The sequence below is a fragment of the Patagioenas fasciata genome, chromosome 7 (genome assembly GCF_037038585.1).
Source record: "Patagioenas fasciata isolate bPatFas1 chromosome 7, bPatFas1.hap1, whole genome shotgun sequence".
In the NCBI taxonomy this organism is placed as follows: Eukaryota; Metazoa; Chordata; class Aves; order Columbiformes; family Columbidae; genus Patagioenas; species Patagioenas fasciata.
In genome coordinates, this window is record NC_092526.1 from 42,597,965 (window position 1) to 42,612,003 (window position 14,039).

Here is a 14,039-nt window from a genome sequence, read left to right on the forward strand (position 1 = left end):
CACCCCCCTTTTGGGCTTCCTTTTCTCTGTTCCTAGTTCTGTGGGATATTGGTGTAGTTGTTACTCCTTTTACTCCGGTTGCTGCCCCCTCATCCCCACTGGAATCGATATCACTTTCAGTAAGATGCACAGGTGCCGAGGGTTTAAGGGGTTTAGGTGCAGAGGGTTCAATTTCTGAAGGCGCAACGTCTAAACACGGCAGATCTGAAGCGTTGCCGCGGCTGCTCTCTACTGCCAAACACGTTATGCATTTCTTTTCCACCGTACAGCCCGTACATTTATCATTAATACCGTTCCCCTGGACTAACATTAACCCACATTCCTTCATCCAGTCCTGTTTTTGTTCAAGATAGAAAAAGAGATCCACATACTGTACTTCATCCCATTTACCTTCCCTTTGACAAAACCTCATTAATTCAACAATAGTTCCATCTTCTAAAGTACCCTCCGGTGGCCAACGTACTTCATTAGGCAAGTCATATTCAGGCCACCAGTGAGTACAATATTCAATTAATTTCTTTTTACTCATAGATTGTCCAAATCCAGCCTCCTTCCAATGTTTCAACAAACAGTCTAATGGTGACATCTTTGTACCACACATACCAACACAAAAGAGTAACGCAGAGACGGGTTAATACAGAAAGATAACACACGGATAACTTTGAAATCACCAGTCTCAACAGCGAACACAGGTCAAATTACCAGAACGATGATCTGTATTCACTGTTGAAACCGGCGACCCCAGACAACCAGATAAATAACCAGACCAAGTGGTGAGCCTGAATAACACAAATAACAGACCAGGTGTGCACAAGTAACCAGACCCTAGGTGCACGCAGATAACCAGACAGGCAAAACCAGAACCAGATAACCAGATACCAGATGCCGAACCTGCAGAGGTTTCCCTCTGTCTAACGGACGGCTGCCTAGGCAATACCTCGGGAGCTCCCTGCCCAACCGAGCGTGGCTTTCGCCGCATCTGACCGGCAGGCTACCGGATGCCTGACCAGCAGGCTACAGGACCAGAACAGAACCAGACCAGATGGGTACCCAATAATCCAGGTAAAACAACAGATAAAGCACCTTCTTACCAATCAGAGGTCCGTCGTGAGCAGCAGAGAGCCGGTCGCGTCCGACGCACTCCTCAAGAATACCTCGGTGCTAGCCAGAGCAGGATTGAGACACGAGCCGTCTCAGCAATGCCCGCGAGGTCCCATCTGGGTTGCCAAAATGTTAGCAATCAGGACACATAACCACGGGCGTAGTTATATGCGGTGCTTTATTTCAGCGCTGGGAAACCAGGGGTTCGCACCCAAAACTGGCTTCCATCGTCAGTTTAGGTTACACAGTATTTATGCAGTCCATTCACATACATATTCATATATTCATTAGGATCATTAGAATATGTAACAGTTGCTCAACATTTATTGCAACATCGATTGCAACACCTTGGAACTACTTTGATCATGCGCAGTGTCCTCTGGTGGTCTTTCAGGGGGTCTTCAGGATGAAGTAAGTAGTCTTCATCGCCTCTGTCCTTTTCACCTTTTGATGCGGCACATGCGCACTACTCTATAATTGCACAACTGCTGACTAGCTTAATTTCCAGAGGTACTGTATATATTTCTCCTCATTCTAAGCATATTTGGGCTAAGATAAACGCTAGGTTGATAAGATAAAGGTATCCTCAATTCCCTTATTAGGTAAAACACGGTATGCAAAGGTTGAATCAGCCTGGTACCCATCCCAGAAAAGAACATCTTGTAAAATTGATCCTGTTAGTCTCCTATTAAGATTGACTGTATTGATTGTACTAGTATAATCCCCTATACAATTGATTCCATCTCTAACACCTGGACCGTGAGTAACTGCCCCCTGACCCATCCCTGGCGTCGAGTGACACATGGGGTGCCACCTGCCAGGCACTGAGTACCCCGTGTCCTGTCCCACAGGGAGCGGACGGGCGAGTCCAGGTACCCCACTGTTCCACGGAGCTGCGGGGGCCCACACACCCTCATGCCCCCGCGCTTCCAGCCCCAACCGCCCAGCACCCCACGGCCGTCCCCATCCGGAGCCCGCAGCCCCAACAAGGTAGGGATGACGGAGGTGGGGAGGGGGATGCTGAGCCTGCGGGGGGATCTATCCGTGCCTCAGTTTCTCCAGGGAGAGCTGGCTGGGGGAGGGTTGTTGGGGGATGCGGAGTGGGGCCCCGTGTTTGGGTCACACGCTCTCCCCTTCCCAGAAGGACACGATGCAGCTTTCGGGCCAGGACGGCACTGATGGGAACCGGCAGGACGAGCAGCTCTCCATGATGGGGGGCTCTCAGCTGCCCACAACACCAAGGGCCACCCCAGACACCACGACCTTGAGGAGCCGGCCAGTATGGCCCTGTCAGGGCACCGGGGGGCAGAGGACACCCTGCTGTCTGGGGGGACGGGTCTGTGCCCACAGCTGGGCAGGGCGGGACGGGAGTCTGGGGTCTGGGCTGGGATGTGGGGGCAGCACAGGCTGCTGGGGCAGCAGCTCCTCGTGGTGGAGCTGGAGGGAGCTGGGGGGACATGGGGGTGGTGCTGGCAGTGTGGGACAACAGCCTGTGTGCTTCAGGGTGGGGGAAGGACCCTGTTTGTGGGTGTCTGTGGCTGACCCTGCCCCTCGCCCCCAGGCACCCCCTCCTCGCTGCTCTCGGCCGTGCTGCTGCACCAACCAGTCCCGTCTCCCAGGCGCTTCACCCTGGCACCGAGTCTGCTGCCGCCCATCCAGCCCCCCCACAGTGAATCACTCCCTGACAGCCGGGCAGGACAGGGGTCCCGGCCCCGGTCCCAATGCCCCGGGCGCTGAGCAGGCAGCGGCTCCAATAAATGGCGATGGGCAACCAAGCGCTGGTGTGATCTGAGTGGGGGTCCCTGGGGCAGGATGGCAGAAAGCCCTGCTGTGTTTGCTTTTCAGGAGAAAAATAAGCGCTAAAAAGGCACATTGGGGGTGCCCAGGTGGATCCGGTGGTACCCAGGGCGCCCCCAGAGGGAGCACTGGCAGCAAACCGGTGGGCACCAGAGCAGAGCCAGCAAAGGCCCATCCTGCACCCCGGGTGGGGCTGACGTGTCCACGGGCTTCAGAAACACCCGCTGGGACTAACTGGGGGGACGGGGTGAGGGGGTAACCAGGGGGCTGTGCAAGAAGCCGGGCTAACTGTCGGCAGCCGGAGGAGGGGAGTGCTTTGCTCTGGGTCGGGGGACCCAGAACTGGGGGGACGCAGCAGCTCCGCGCCCCGCCCCGGGGTGCCCACAGCCCCATGTAGCAGCACTTTGCAGCCGCAGGAAAGCGCCCGGCACTTCCGGTTGATGGGCGCTCTGGTCACGCCCACAGCCCTCGGCTGACAGACGGGGCCCTCGTTTAATGAAACACCTGGGAGCAGAGAAGCTTCTGGAGCACTGACCGTATACGGGCCCAGCTCGGATTCCCTTGGGCTTGACAAGGAGGCTGTGGGACCTTCCGGCGGTTTCGGTGCGAGGCTGTGGGCGGAGCGTTGTCCTCAGACTGCGGACCCTGCGGGAGCTCCCCGGGCAGAGCCCCCCCCGCCCCGCCGGCCGGTGGTTGTGTCTGCCGGGAAACCTTGCGGAGCCACCAGCTTTCGTGAGTGGGGATGTGCCTTTGGAATTGTCATTCAAAGGGTAGATGAGCACAGCTCGGCTTCAGCCAGGATGCCTCTGTGCCTTTAGTTTTTGTTTTTCCCTCACCTTCCCTTTCGTGCGGAGCGGCCCGGCCCGGGACGGGGTGTGTGGGTGTGTGTGCTGAGGGAACACCTCATACCCAGCAGCCTGCTCCGTGCCGCTACTCCTTGTCCCTGCATTATATACGATACACAAATGAAAAGCAAACGGGGGGGGGTGCGTGGGAGCAGGAGCGGCTGGGGGCTCCTGGGTTGGGCCTGACGCCTGCGGCGCCTCACGCTTTCCCGCTCCCGTCGCACCGCCTTCTTCGGCGCGGGCAGTGAAGCCACTGCACTGAGGCCGTGCCCCGTGCCGCCGGGGAGGAGGGGAGCTGGTCGCTCTGGGAGCCGCTCTTGGGAAGCGGGCGGCGCACGCCCCCGAGGAGGGGGAGTTAACGTCCTTCAAGTCCTCCTCCTCGGGTACCGGCGCCGTTCGGGCAGTGGCTGATGAGGTGTCTGTCGCGGTGCGGGGAGAGCGCGGCCGCTGTGCCCTCACGGTCTCTGACGCAGACAGGACGGCGGCCGCGTGGAGCGGCGCTCCAGCCCCTGGAGGAGCTCGCGTGGCTGGGTGAGGGGACGGGACCCCCCTCCAGCCTCGCTGCCTCGCAGGGAACCCCGTTCCCCTTTTCCAAACCTCCCGTTCCCCCTCAGCTCAATCCCCCTTTCCGAGCCAGAGGGAACCCGTTCTCTGCCCGGCCACCCCCATCTTGGGGTCACTTGTCCCTGGTTCCTGAGGTTCCGCCGAGTGGGCGTGGGGTGGGTTTGGGTCGGGCTGAGCCGAGGCCCGGATCCCGGGGGGATGCTCTGCAGGGAACACCCCCCGCCCCAGGAGCACTGCTGCTCCGGTTTATTTTCGTATTTCCTGCGCCTAGCACTGCGCCCCAGCAGTGAACCAGCAGACTGCAGGTACCGAAGGGATCTCCTCCTCCTCCCACCCCTTAAGGGGCGGTAATCACTGCAGGAGTAAGAAAAGGATACTGCAGGAGTAAGAAAAGGATGCTGCAGGAGCTGGGGTTGCCTTCTACATCTGTTGTTTCTCGCTTCAGAGCTGCGCTGGGGCTGCAGGACTCTCTGGCTGTGATGGTGAGCGGAAACAACTTTACAACCTGTCAAGTCATAAAACTTCCCAACTCACAAGGTTATAAAGCAGGTATGTTCATTTTGACGTCGGGCGCAAGGGGGATCGTTCCACCGTTCATGCGCAACTTCTAACAATATGAGGTGTGTTTAAATACAGTAAGGTGTTACATATTCATAATGACCCCAGGAACACCTCTACATATTCATAACCTTTCCCGCTTCTTATTAAAATGAGTCCCAGGTGATCATTTCCATAGTCTCCTCCTTGACCCCTCCCTGTTGCACCTGCACAGTGCCATCTGGTGGTCTTGAGGAGGGGTCTTTGGATGAAGGCTCCTTCAGCCTCGTCACAGTGACCTCTTTATCTTTGGCTCATTATGTTGAATTGACTGGAACCCAAGCTGCCAAGTCGATTGAAATCAGACTGGTTCCCCCCTTTTGCTGTAAATCTTAGTTATCTCGTCTTCTCAAGTTTACATCTAGGTGCTGTAAAACCTCTTACCTTGGCATTCGACGAGGTTCTGTTTTTTCTTAACATAATGAGTTAGTTAGTTAGTTAGTTCCCTCTATCAGTTCCCCCCTTTTCGGGAAGGTTAGTAAATTCTTGTACTAACATGATGATTCCCTATTTAACCTTTTCTCGGACCACAAGTAAGAAGGCTGCTTCGACAGGAGAAGACTTATCTTTCTCCCTCAAAGAACAATCAAATTCTCATGTTGAACAAAACATTTGTGTTGCTCTTCTGGGGCAGCTGATGACCGGGTGGCTGGTGCCCCGGCAGCAATGGCATCTGTTGGGCTGCAGCGGGAGCTCGCGCTCTTTGGCGTGGTGACCCCGCCCACTGCAGTTCCTAGCGCTTTCCTTTTGGGTTTCTTCTTCCCAGTGCGATGGCCAGGTCCAGTTTGGTGTTATCTTTTAAAATCATTTAAAATCATTCTGCAAGTTTTCTACGATTCATTTGTTATCAACTAATTCTCTCTCTGCTTGCTGAAGTTTACACCATTGTGCTTGTAAATCTGTGTAAGGTTGTTTAATGACCTCCTGCTCAGTTTGCTTGTCGTTCGTGGCAGCTATCAATGCTGCTTCCAAAACAGCAGAGATCTCAAATCTGCTTTCTTTTGCCAAGTCCCTTATTTGCTCAGTTACAATATCTGGAGCCGACCAATGTCCAGAAGCCCTCCTAAGACCCTCAGGAGTCCGGCAAGCCTTATAATCTTTCAGTAAACTCAACATCAGGGAGCAGTCCAGGCCTGGCTTGACCCGGGATGCCATGACCCACTGCCGGAGAACGCGGCACAGAGCAATCAGTCCTCCTTTAGGGCCTCTGGCTCCTATCCCACCCGAACTGCTTCTCACAGAATATCCCACTTCTGACACCCAATAAACTGTCCCGTCCCAACAGGTGGGATGAGGGATGAGTTAACTCTTGGTTTCTCCTTAGCTCTTTGAGTTTTTCTAGTTTCTTTCTTATATCTCCCCAGGACTTTGTTACAAACTGGGGGGTCCACTCCAGGAGCCTGTTTATCCTTTGCTTTTTCCTTGGGTGAACTTCTCTTCATCCCAGAATTGTAGCATGATCCTCCCCAAGAGACTGTTGGGGGGTCCAAAATTCTCACGTGACCCCCCCACCAAGGGACTGTCAGGGGGTACCTCTGGCAGGTCACTCCCCTTCGACCTCTTGTGGGGATCAAACCCACAAAACCTGGCTCACAACGTGAGGCTCAAACCCACGACACAGAGTTCTTCACTCACTTTGTCCCTTCAGTGGCCAAGCCCCTTGCGGGGTGTTGGAAGCGCACTTAGAAGGACTCCACGCTCTCTTCGCAACCAGGTTGCGTCTCAGCCAACACCAGTCACACAGTCAAACTGCCCGACCCGGCGGTACTTACAGTCCACTTTTCCTGTTGGGACCGTCGTGCACTCTGGATTACGGGTAAACTGCAGTATTCAGGGGGAGTGAGCTTCTTTCTTTTGCTTCTGCTTTAATTTTGAATAACGTTGGTAGCTCTCCGCACACCCGAGTGCAAGGGCCACTGCTAATGTGGGGCGCCTCCCTTGAACATGAGGTAACATAGAGCCATCCAAGGTTGTCACGTCGGAGACACCAATTGAAATAAATAGCTTACACTTTTTCTATGGATAAACAACGTTTAATCCAATTCCTTAGTTGTATTCCTTAAATACGTGTTCATTAGAGCATAAGCAAAACAGCGCTGGGTGCGCGGGGGATTCGCTCTGCCCAACACATACATCTTTTAACAATGGGAAGTGTGCTTAAATATAGTAAGGTGTTACATACTCATAATGACCCCAGAAACCCCTCTACATATTCATAACCTTTCCCCGCTTCTTATTAAAATGAGTCTCAGATAACCATTTCCATAGTCTCCTCGTTGACCCTCCCCAGTTACACCTGCGCAGTGCCATGAAGATTGGAGAGCCGCGGGTCAAAGATGAGTCCTCATGGAGGGATGATTAATGCTCGTTTTATTACAATTCTGATTCTATTCTATAGGGTTAATCCAAGGTTCACGTGGTATATGACACAAGGTAATTAGTTACAACGTAATGTTCACCCGTTACAGCAATAGCACGTCTTTGTTCTACAAAATAGCACGTCTTTGTTCTACAAGACAGCATACCTTTGTTCTACATCCTCTTTTCGTGTTTTACTTCTTCATAAGTTTCTTTCTATTGATTACCCAAGGACAAATACTTGCTGTCCGACACGTACGCTGGGTTGTGCAAGTGGGACTGGAAAAGTACCGAGTGCCCTGTTTCTTCAAGCATATTCTCTACAGTGTCACTTGGTGATTTTGAGGAGGGGTCTTTGGATGAAGGCTCCTTCAGCTTCGTCACAGTGAACTTTTTACCTGTGGCTCATTATGATGAATTGGCTGGAACCCAAGCTGCCAAGTCGACCGAAATCAGACTGGCGCCCCCTTTTGCTGTAAATCTCGGCTGTCTTGTCTCCTGAAGGTTACAGCTGGGGCTGTAAAACTTTTTATCTCGGCATTCGATGAGGTTCTGGTTTTTTTTAACACAATTGGTTACATACAGCTCTAAACTGTAAAATTCATTATGTGGCTTAAAGTGTTAGTTTGTTAGTAGGCCCTTATAATGGGGTTGGATAACCCTTAAAATGTTAGTCCCCTCTATCAATATAACTTCAGAAACAAGTTTCATAACTTGTTACATAGAACTTAACCAGCTTTTCCTTTTTACAGGTTCAGAGCCTGTGCCTCATTTGGTTATATCTGTAAACACTGAACATCTCCTCAGCAGGAATCACAACTGCATTTCTCACAGATCCAACTTTCTGCTATGCCCAAATTCACCACTTTATCCTACCTGGCCTCTCTCAGCTCTCAGTCGTACTCTAAATGCTCGTGAGGAGAGTTTGCAATACGAAGTGATGCAATTAACTCTTTGAGATACTTCCCACTGCTTTACTGAGAGGATGGAATTCACTTGGGGGGCCTTAAGAACAATCCTGCCAACGCTTTGCTAAGCTGGAGCAGAATGTAGACGCTGCTGCTGTGATACATTATCAGGTCTTGTCGGTCTCCCAACTCTCCTGAAATACGAAGCATGACACTAACGGGATGGTATAGTCTTCTTAATCAATCCAGCTGTCAGTCAAGTTCTGCCCCTTCCATGCCCCCCTTCCTTGATGCCTTCCAAAAAATGAGAGTGCTAGCTGTGATAAAGAAAGGTTTCTAACTGCAGGAAGGAAATAAACTCGTTTTCAGCCAGAGCAGTACAGCCACTGCAGACAAGGACACACAGGGCTCCACAGCTCTGCTTGTGTGGAAAAGCATCCCACTGCTGCTTCGCAGACAGACTCGGCTGAGCTGACACCAAGTCCTGCTGTGTCGCTGTCACCCGCAGAGTGCCCGCATCCTCACCACGGTAGCGGGCATTGTGACAAAGGTTCTACGTCAGCTGGGTGTGGCAGCCAAGTGCCCGCTAGGGGAGAGGGAGCCTGTCAGCCCCGGGCCTGTCACTGCCTGCTGTCCCCCCTGTCAGCAGCGAGGCCTCTGAAAAGTTTCCAAAACATCCCCAGACTTGGGTCGAGCGCGGCCAAAAGTCTCCAAGAGACAAGTCAGAAAGAAGGATATGGAACAAAGGGAGAAAGCGAAGGGAGCAAGTCAAAGGGAGGGAAGAGGAAAAAGTAGTGCTGGGCTGCAGGACTGAAATGGAGGAAAGGAAAGACAAAAGCCAGGAAGCAGGAGAGTTTGAGAAAAGGAGAGAGGAAAGAAGAGACATGCAGCCAGACGAGGGCTTAGTGAGAGAGGCTGGCACAGAGAACAGGATGAGAAGAAAATAAGGCAAGGCAAGGCTAGGCCTAAGGACGTTTCCTTGCTTTATATTTTCTAGCACATTCATCTGGAGACGAGCAGGAAAGCCATCAGACCTGATGGATTAGGCCCAGTCTAAAACCCCGGCTACTTGAGACACTTAGACTAAGCCTAAAATGCAAAGATCTCTCCATGAGGATGGTTTTTATACTCTACTTCCACAATCTGCTGGCAGTACAAAAGAAAAAGCGGCAGGTCTCCTTAGGCTGAGTCATGGTGGTTTGGTGCAGAGACCATGCATATCATGGGAATAGTTCAGCATTTCTGCTCTGGTTTTCAGTGTATTACACCAAAACACCCACCTGATGACATCATTTCAAGAGCAACAGCAGTAATTTGCAGAATACAGCTTCTTTGGGAAACTGAGAACTTGCTGAGCTGACACCAAGTCCTGCTGTGTCCCTGTGACCCGCAGAGTGCCCGCATCCTCACCACGGTAGCGGGCATTGTGACAGAGGTTCTATGTCAGCTGGGTGTGGCAGCCGAGCACCCCCTAGGGGAGGGGGAGCCTGTCAGCCCCGGGCCTGTCATTGCCTGCTGTCCCCCCTGTCAGCAGCGAGGCCTCTGAAAAGTTTCCAAAACATATCCAGACTTGGGTCCAGCGTGGCCAAAAGTCTCCAAGAGACAAGTCAGAAAGAAGGATATCGAACAAAGGGAGAAAGCGAAGGGAGCAAGCCAAAGGGAGGGAAGAGGAAAATCTAGTGCCGGGCTGCAGGACTGAAATGGAGGAATGGAAAGACAAAAGCCAGGAAGCAGGAGAGTTTGAGAAAAGGAGAGAGGAAAGAAGAGACATGCAGCCAGACGAAGGCTTAGTGAGAGAGGCTGGGGCAGAGAACAGGATGAGAAGGAAATAAGGCAAGGCAAGGCTAGGCCAAAGGACGTTTCCTTGCTTTATATTTTCTACCACATTCATCTGGAGACGAGGAGGAAAGCCATCAGACCTGATGGATTAGGCCCAAGCAAAAACCCTGGCTACTTGAGACACTTAGACTAAGCCTAAAATGCAAAGATCTCTCCATAAGGATGGTTTTTATACTCTACTTCCACAATCTGCTGGCAGTACAAAAGAATAAGCGGCAGATCTCCTTAGGCTGAGTCACGGTGCTTTGCTCCTAAGACCATGCATACCATGGGAATATTTCAGCATTTCTGCTCTGGTTTTCAGTGTATTACACCAAAACACCCACCTGATTACATCATTTCAAGAGAAACAGCAGCAATTTGCAGAATTCAGCTTCTTTAGGGAACTGAGAACTTGCTGAGCTGACACCAAGTCCTGCTGGGTCCCTGTCACCCGCAGAGTGCTTGCATCCTCACCACGGTAGCGGGCATTGTGACAAAGGTTCTATGTCAGCTGGGTGTGGCAGCCGAGCGACCCCTAGAGGAGGAGGAGCCTGTCAGACCCGGGCCTGTCACTGCCTGCTGTCCCCCCTGTCAGCAGCGAGGCCTCTGAAAAGTTTCCAAAACATCCCCAGACTTGGGTCCAGCGTGGCCAAAAGTCTCCAAGAGACAAGTCGGAAAGAAGGATATGGGACAGAGGGAGAAAGCCAAGGGAGCAGGCCAAAGGGAGGCAAGAGGAAAAAGTAGTGCGGGGCTGCAGGACTGAAATGGAGGAATTGAAAGACGAAAGCCAGGAAGCAGGAGAGTTTGAGAAAAGGAGAGAGGAAAGAAGAGACATGCAGCCAGACGAGGGCTTAGTGAGAGAGGCTGGGACAGAGAACAGGATGAGAAGGAAATAAGGCAAGGCAAGGCAAGGCTAGGCCAAAGGACGTTTCTTTGATTTATATTTTCTACCACATTCATCTGGAGATGAGGAGGAAAGCCATCAGACCTTATGGATTAGGCCCAAACAAAAGCCCCGGCTACTTGAGACAGTTAGACTAAGCCTAAACCACAAAGATCTCTCCATAAAGATGGTTTTTATACTGTACTTCCGCAATCAGCTGGCAGTACAGAAGAACAAGCGGCAGATGTACTAAGGCTGAGTCATGGTGGTTTGGTGCAGAGACCATGCATATCATGGGAATAGTTCAGCATTTCTGCTCTGGTTTTCAGTGTATTACACCAAAACACCCACCTGATGACATCATTTCAAGAGCAAAAGCAGCAATTTGCAGAATTCAGCTTCTTTGGGGAACTGAGCAATTGCTGAGCTGACAGCAAGTCCTGCTGGGTCCCTGTCACCTGCAGAGTGCCCGCATCCTCACCACGGTAGCGGGCATTGTGACAAAGGTTCTATGTCAGCTGGGTGTGGCAGCCGAGCGCCCGCTAGGGGAGGGGGAGCCTGTCAGCCCCGGGCCTGTCACTGCCTGCTGTCCCCCCTGTCACCAGCGAGGCCTCTGAAAAGTTTCCAAAACATCCCCAGACTTGGCTCCAAAGTGGCCAAAAGCCTCCAAGAGACAAGTCGGGAAGAAGGATATGGAATAGAGGGAGACAGGCACGGGAGCAGGCCAAAGGCAGGTAAGAGGAAAAACTAGTGCGGGGCTGCAAGACTGAAATGGAGGAATTGAAAGACGAAAGCCAGGAAGCAGGAGAGTTTGAGAAAAGGAGAGAGGAAAGAAGAGACATGCAGCCAGACGAGGGCTTAGTGAGAGAGGCTGGGACAGAGAACAGGATGAGAAGGAAATAAGGCAAGGCAAGGCAAGGCTAGGCCAAAGGACGTTTCTTTGATTTATATTTTCTACCACATTCATCTGGAGATGAGGAGGAAAGCCATCAGACCTTATGGATTAGGCCCAAACAAAAGCCCCGGCTACTTGAGACACTTAGACTAAGCCTAAACCACAAAGATCTCTCCATAAAGATGGTTTTTATACTGTACTTCCGCAATCAGCTGGCAGTACAGAAGAACAAGCGGCAGATGTACTTAGGCTGAGTCATGGTGGTTTGGTGCAGAGACCATGCATATCATGGGAATAGTTCAGCATTTCTGCTCTGGTTTTCAGTGTATTACACCAAAACACCCACCTAATGACATCATTTCAAGAGCAAAAGCAGCAATTTGCAGAATTCAGCTTCTTTGGAGAACTGAGCAATTGCTGAGCTGACAGCAAGTCCTGCTGGGTCCCTGTCACCTGCAGAGTGCCCGCATCCTCACCACGGTAGCGGGCATTGTGACAAAGGTTCTATGTCAGCTGGGTGTGGCAGCCGAGCGCCCGCTAGGGGAGGGGGAGCCTGTCAGCCCCGGGCCTGTCACTGCCTGCTGTCCCCCCTGTCAGCAGCGAGGCCTCTGAAAAGTTTCCAAAACATCCCCAGACTTGGGTCCAGTGTGGTCAAAAGTCTCCAAGAGACAAGTCCGAAAGATGGATATGGAACAAAGGGAGAAAGCGAAGGGAGCAAGCCAAAGGGAGGGAAGAGGAAAATCTAGTGTCGGGCTGCAGGACTGAAATGGAGGAACGCAAAGACAAAAGCCAGGAAGCAGGAGAGTTTGAGAAAAGGAGAGAGGAAAGAAGAGACATGCAGCCAGACGAGGGCTTAGTGAGAGAGGCTGGGACACAGAACAGGATGAGAAGGAAATAAGGCAAGGCAAGGCTAGGCCAAAGGACGTTTCCGTGCTTCATATTTTCTACCAAATTCATCTAGAGACGAGCAGGAAAGCCATCAGACCTGATGGATTAGGCCTAATAAAAACCCCGGCTACTTGAGACACTTAGACTAAGCCAAAAATGCAAAGATCTCTCCATAAGGATGGTTTTTATACTCTACTTCCACAATCTGCTGGCAGTACAAAAGAATAAGCGGCAGATCTCCTTAGGCTGAGTCACGGTGCTTTGCTCCTAAGACCATGCATACCATGGGAATATTTCAGCATTTCTGCTCTGGTTTTCAGTGTATTACACCAAAACACCCACCTGATGACATCATTTCAAGAGCAAAAGCAGCAATTTGCAGAATTCAGCTTCTTTGGGGAACTGAGCAATTGCTGAGCTGACAGCAAGTCCTGCTGGGTCCCTGTCACCTGCAGAGTGCCCGCATCCTCACCACGGTAGCGGGCATTGTGACAAAGGTTCTATGTCAGCTGGGTGTGGCAGCCGAGCGCCCGCTAGGGGAGGGGGAGCCTGTCAGCCCCGGGCCTGTCACTGCCTGCTGTCCCCCCTGTCAGCAGCGAGGCCTCTGAAAAGTTTCCAAAACATCCCCAGACTTGGGTCCAGTGTGGTCAAAAGTCTCCAAGAGACAAGTCCGAAAGATGGATATGGAACAAAGGGAGAAAGCGAAGGGAGCAAGCCAAAGGGAGGGAAGAGGAAAATCTAGTGTCGGGCTGCAGGACTGAAATGGAGGAACGCAAAGACAAAAGCCAGGAAGCAGGAGAGTTTGAGAAAAGGAGAGAGGAAAGAAGAGACATGCAGCCAGACGAGGGCTTAGTGAGAGAGGCTGGGACACAGAACAGGATGAGAAGGAAATAAGGCAAGGCAAGGCAAGGCTAGGCCAAAGGACGTTTCTTTGATTTATATTTTCTACCACATTCATCTGGAGATGAGGAGGAAAGCCATCAGACCTTATGGATTAGGCCCAAACAAAAGCCCCGGCTACTTGGGACACTTGGACTAAGCCTAAACCACAAAGATCTCTCCATAAAGATGGTTTTTATACTGTACTTCCACAATCAGCTGGCAGTACAGAAGAACAAGCGGCAGATGTACTTAGGCTGAGTCATGGTGGTTTGGTGCAGAGACCATGCATATCATGGGAATAGTTCAGCATTTCTGCTCTGGTTTTCAGTGTATTACACCAAAACACCCACCTAATGACATCATTTCAAGAGCAAAAGCAGCAATTTGCAGAATTCAGCTTCTTTGGAGAACTGAGCAATTGCTGAGCTGACAGCAAGTCCTGCTGGGTCCCTGTCACCTGCAGAGTGCCCGCATCCTCACCACGGTAGCGGGCATTGTGA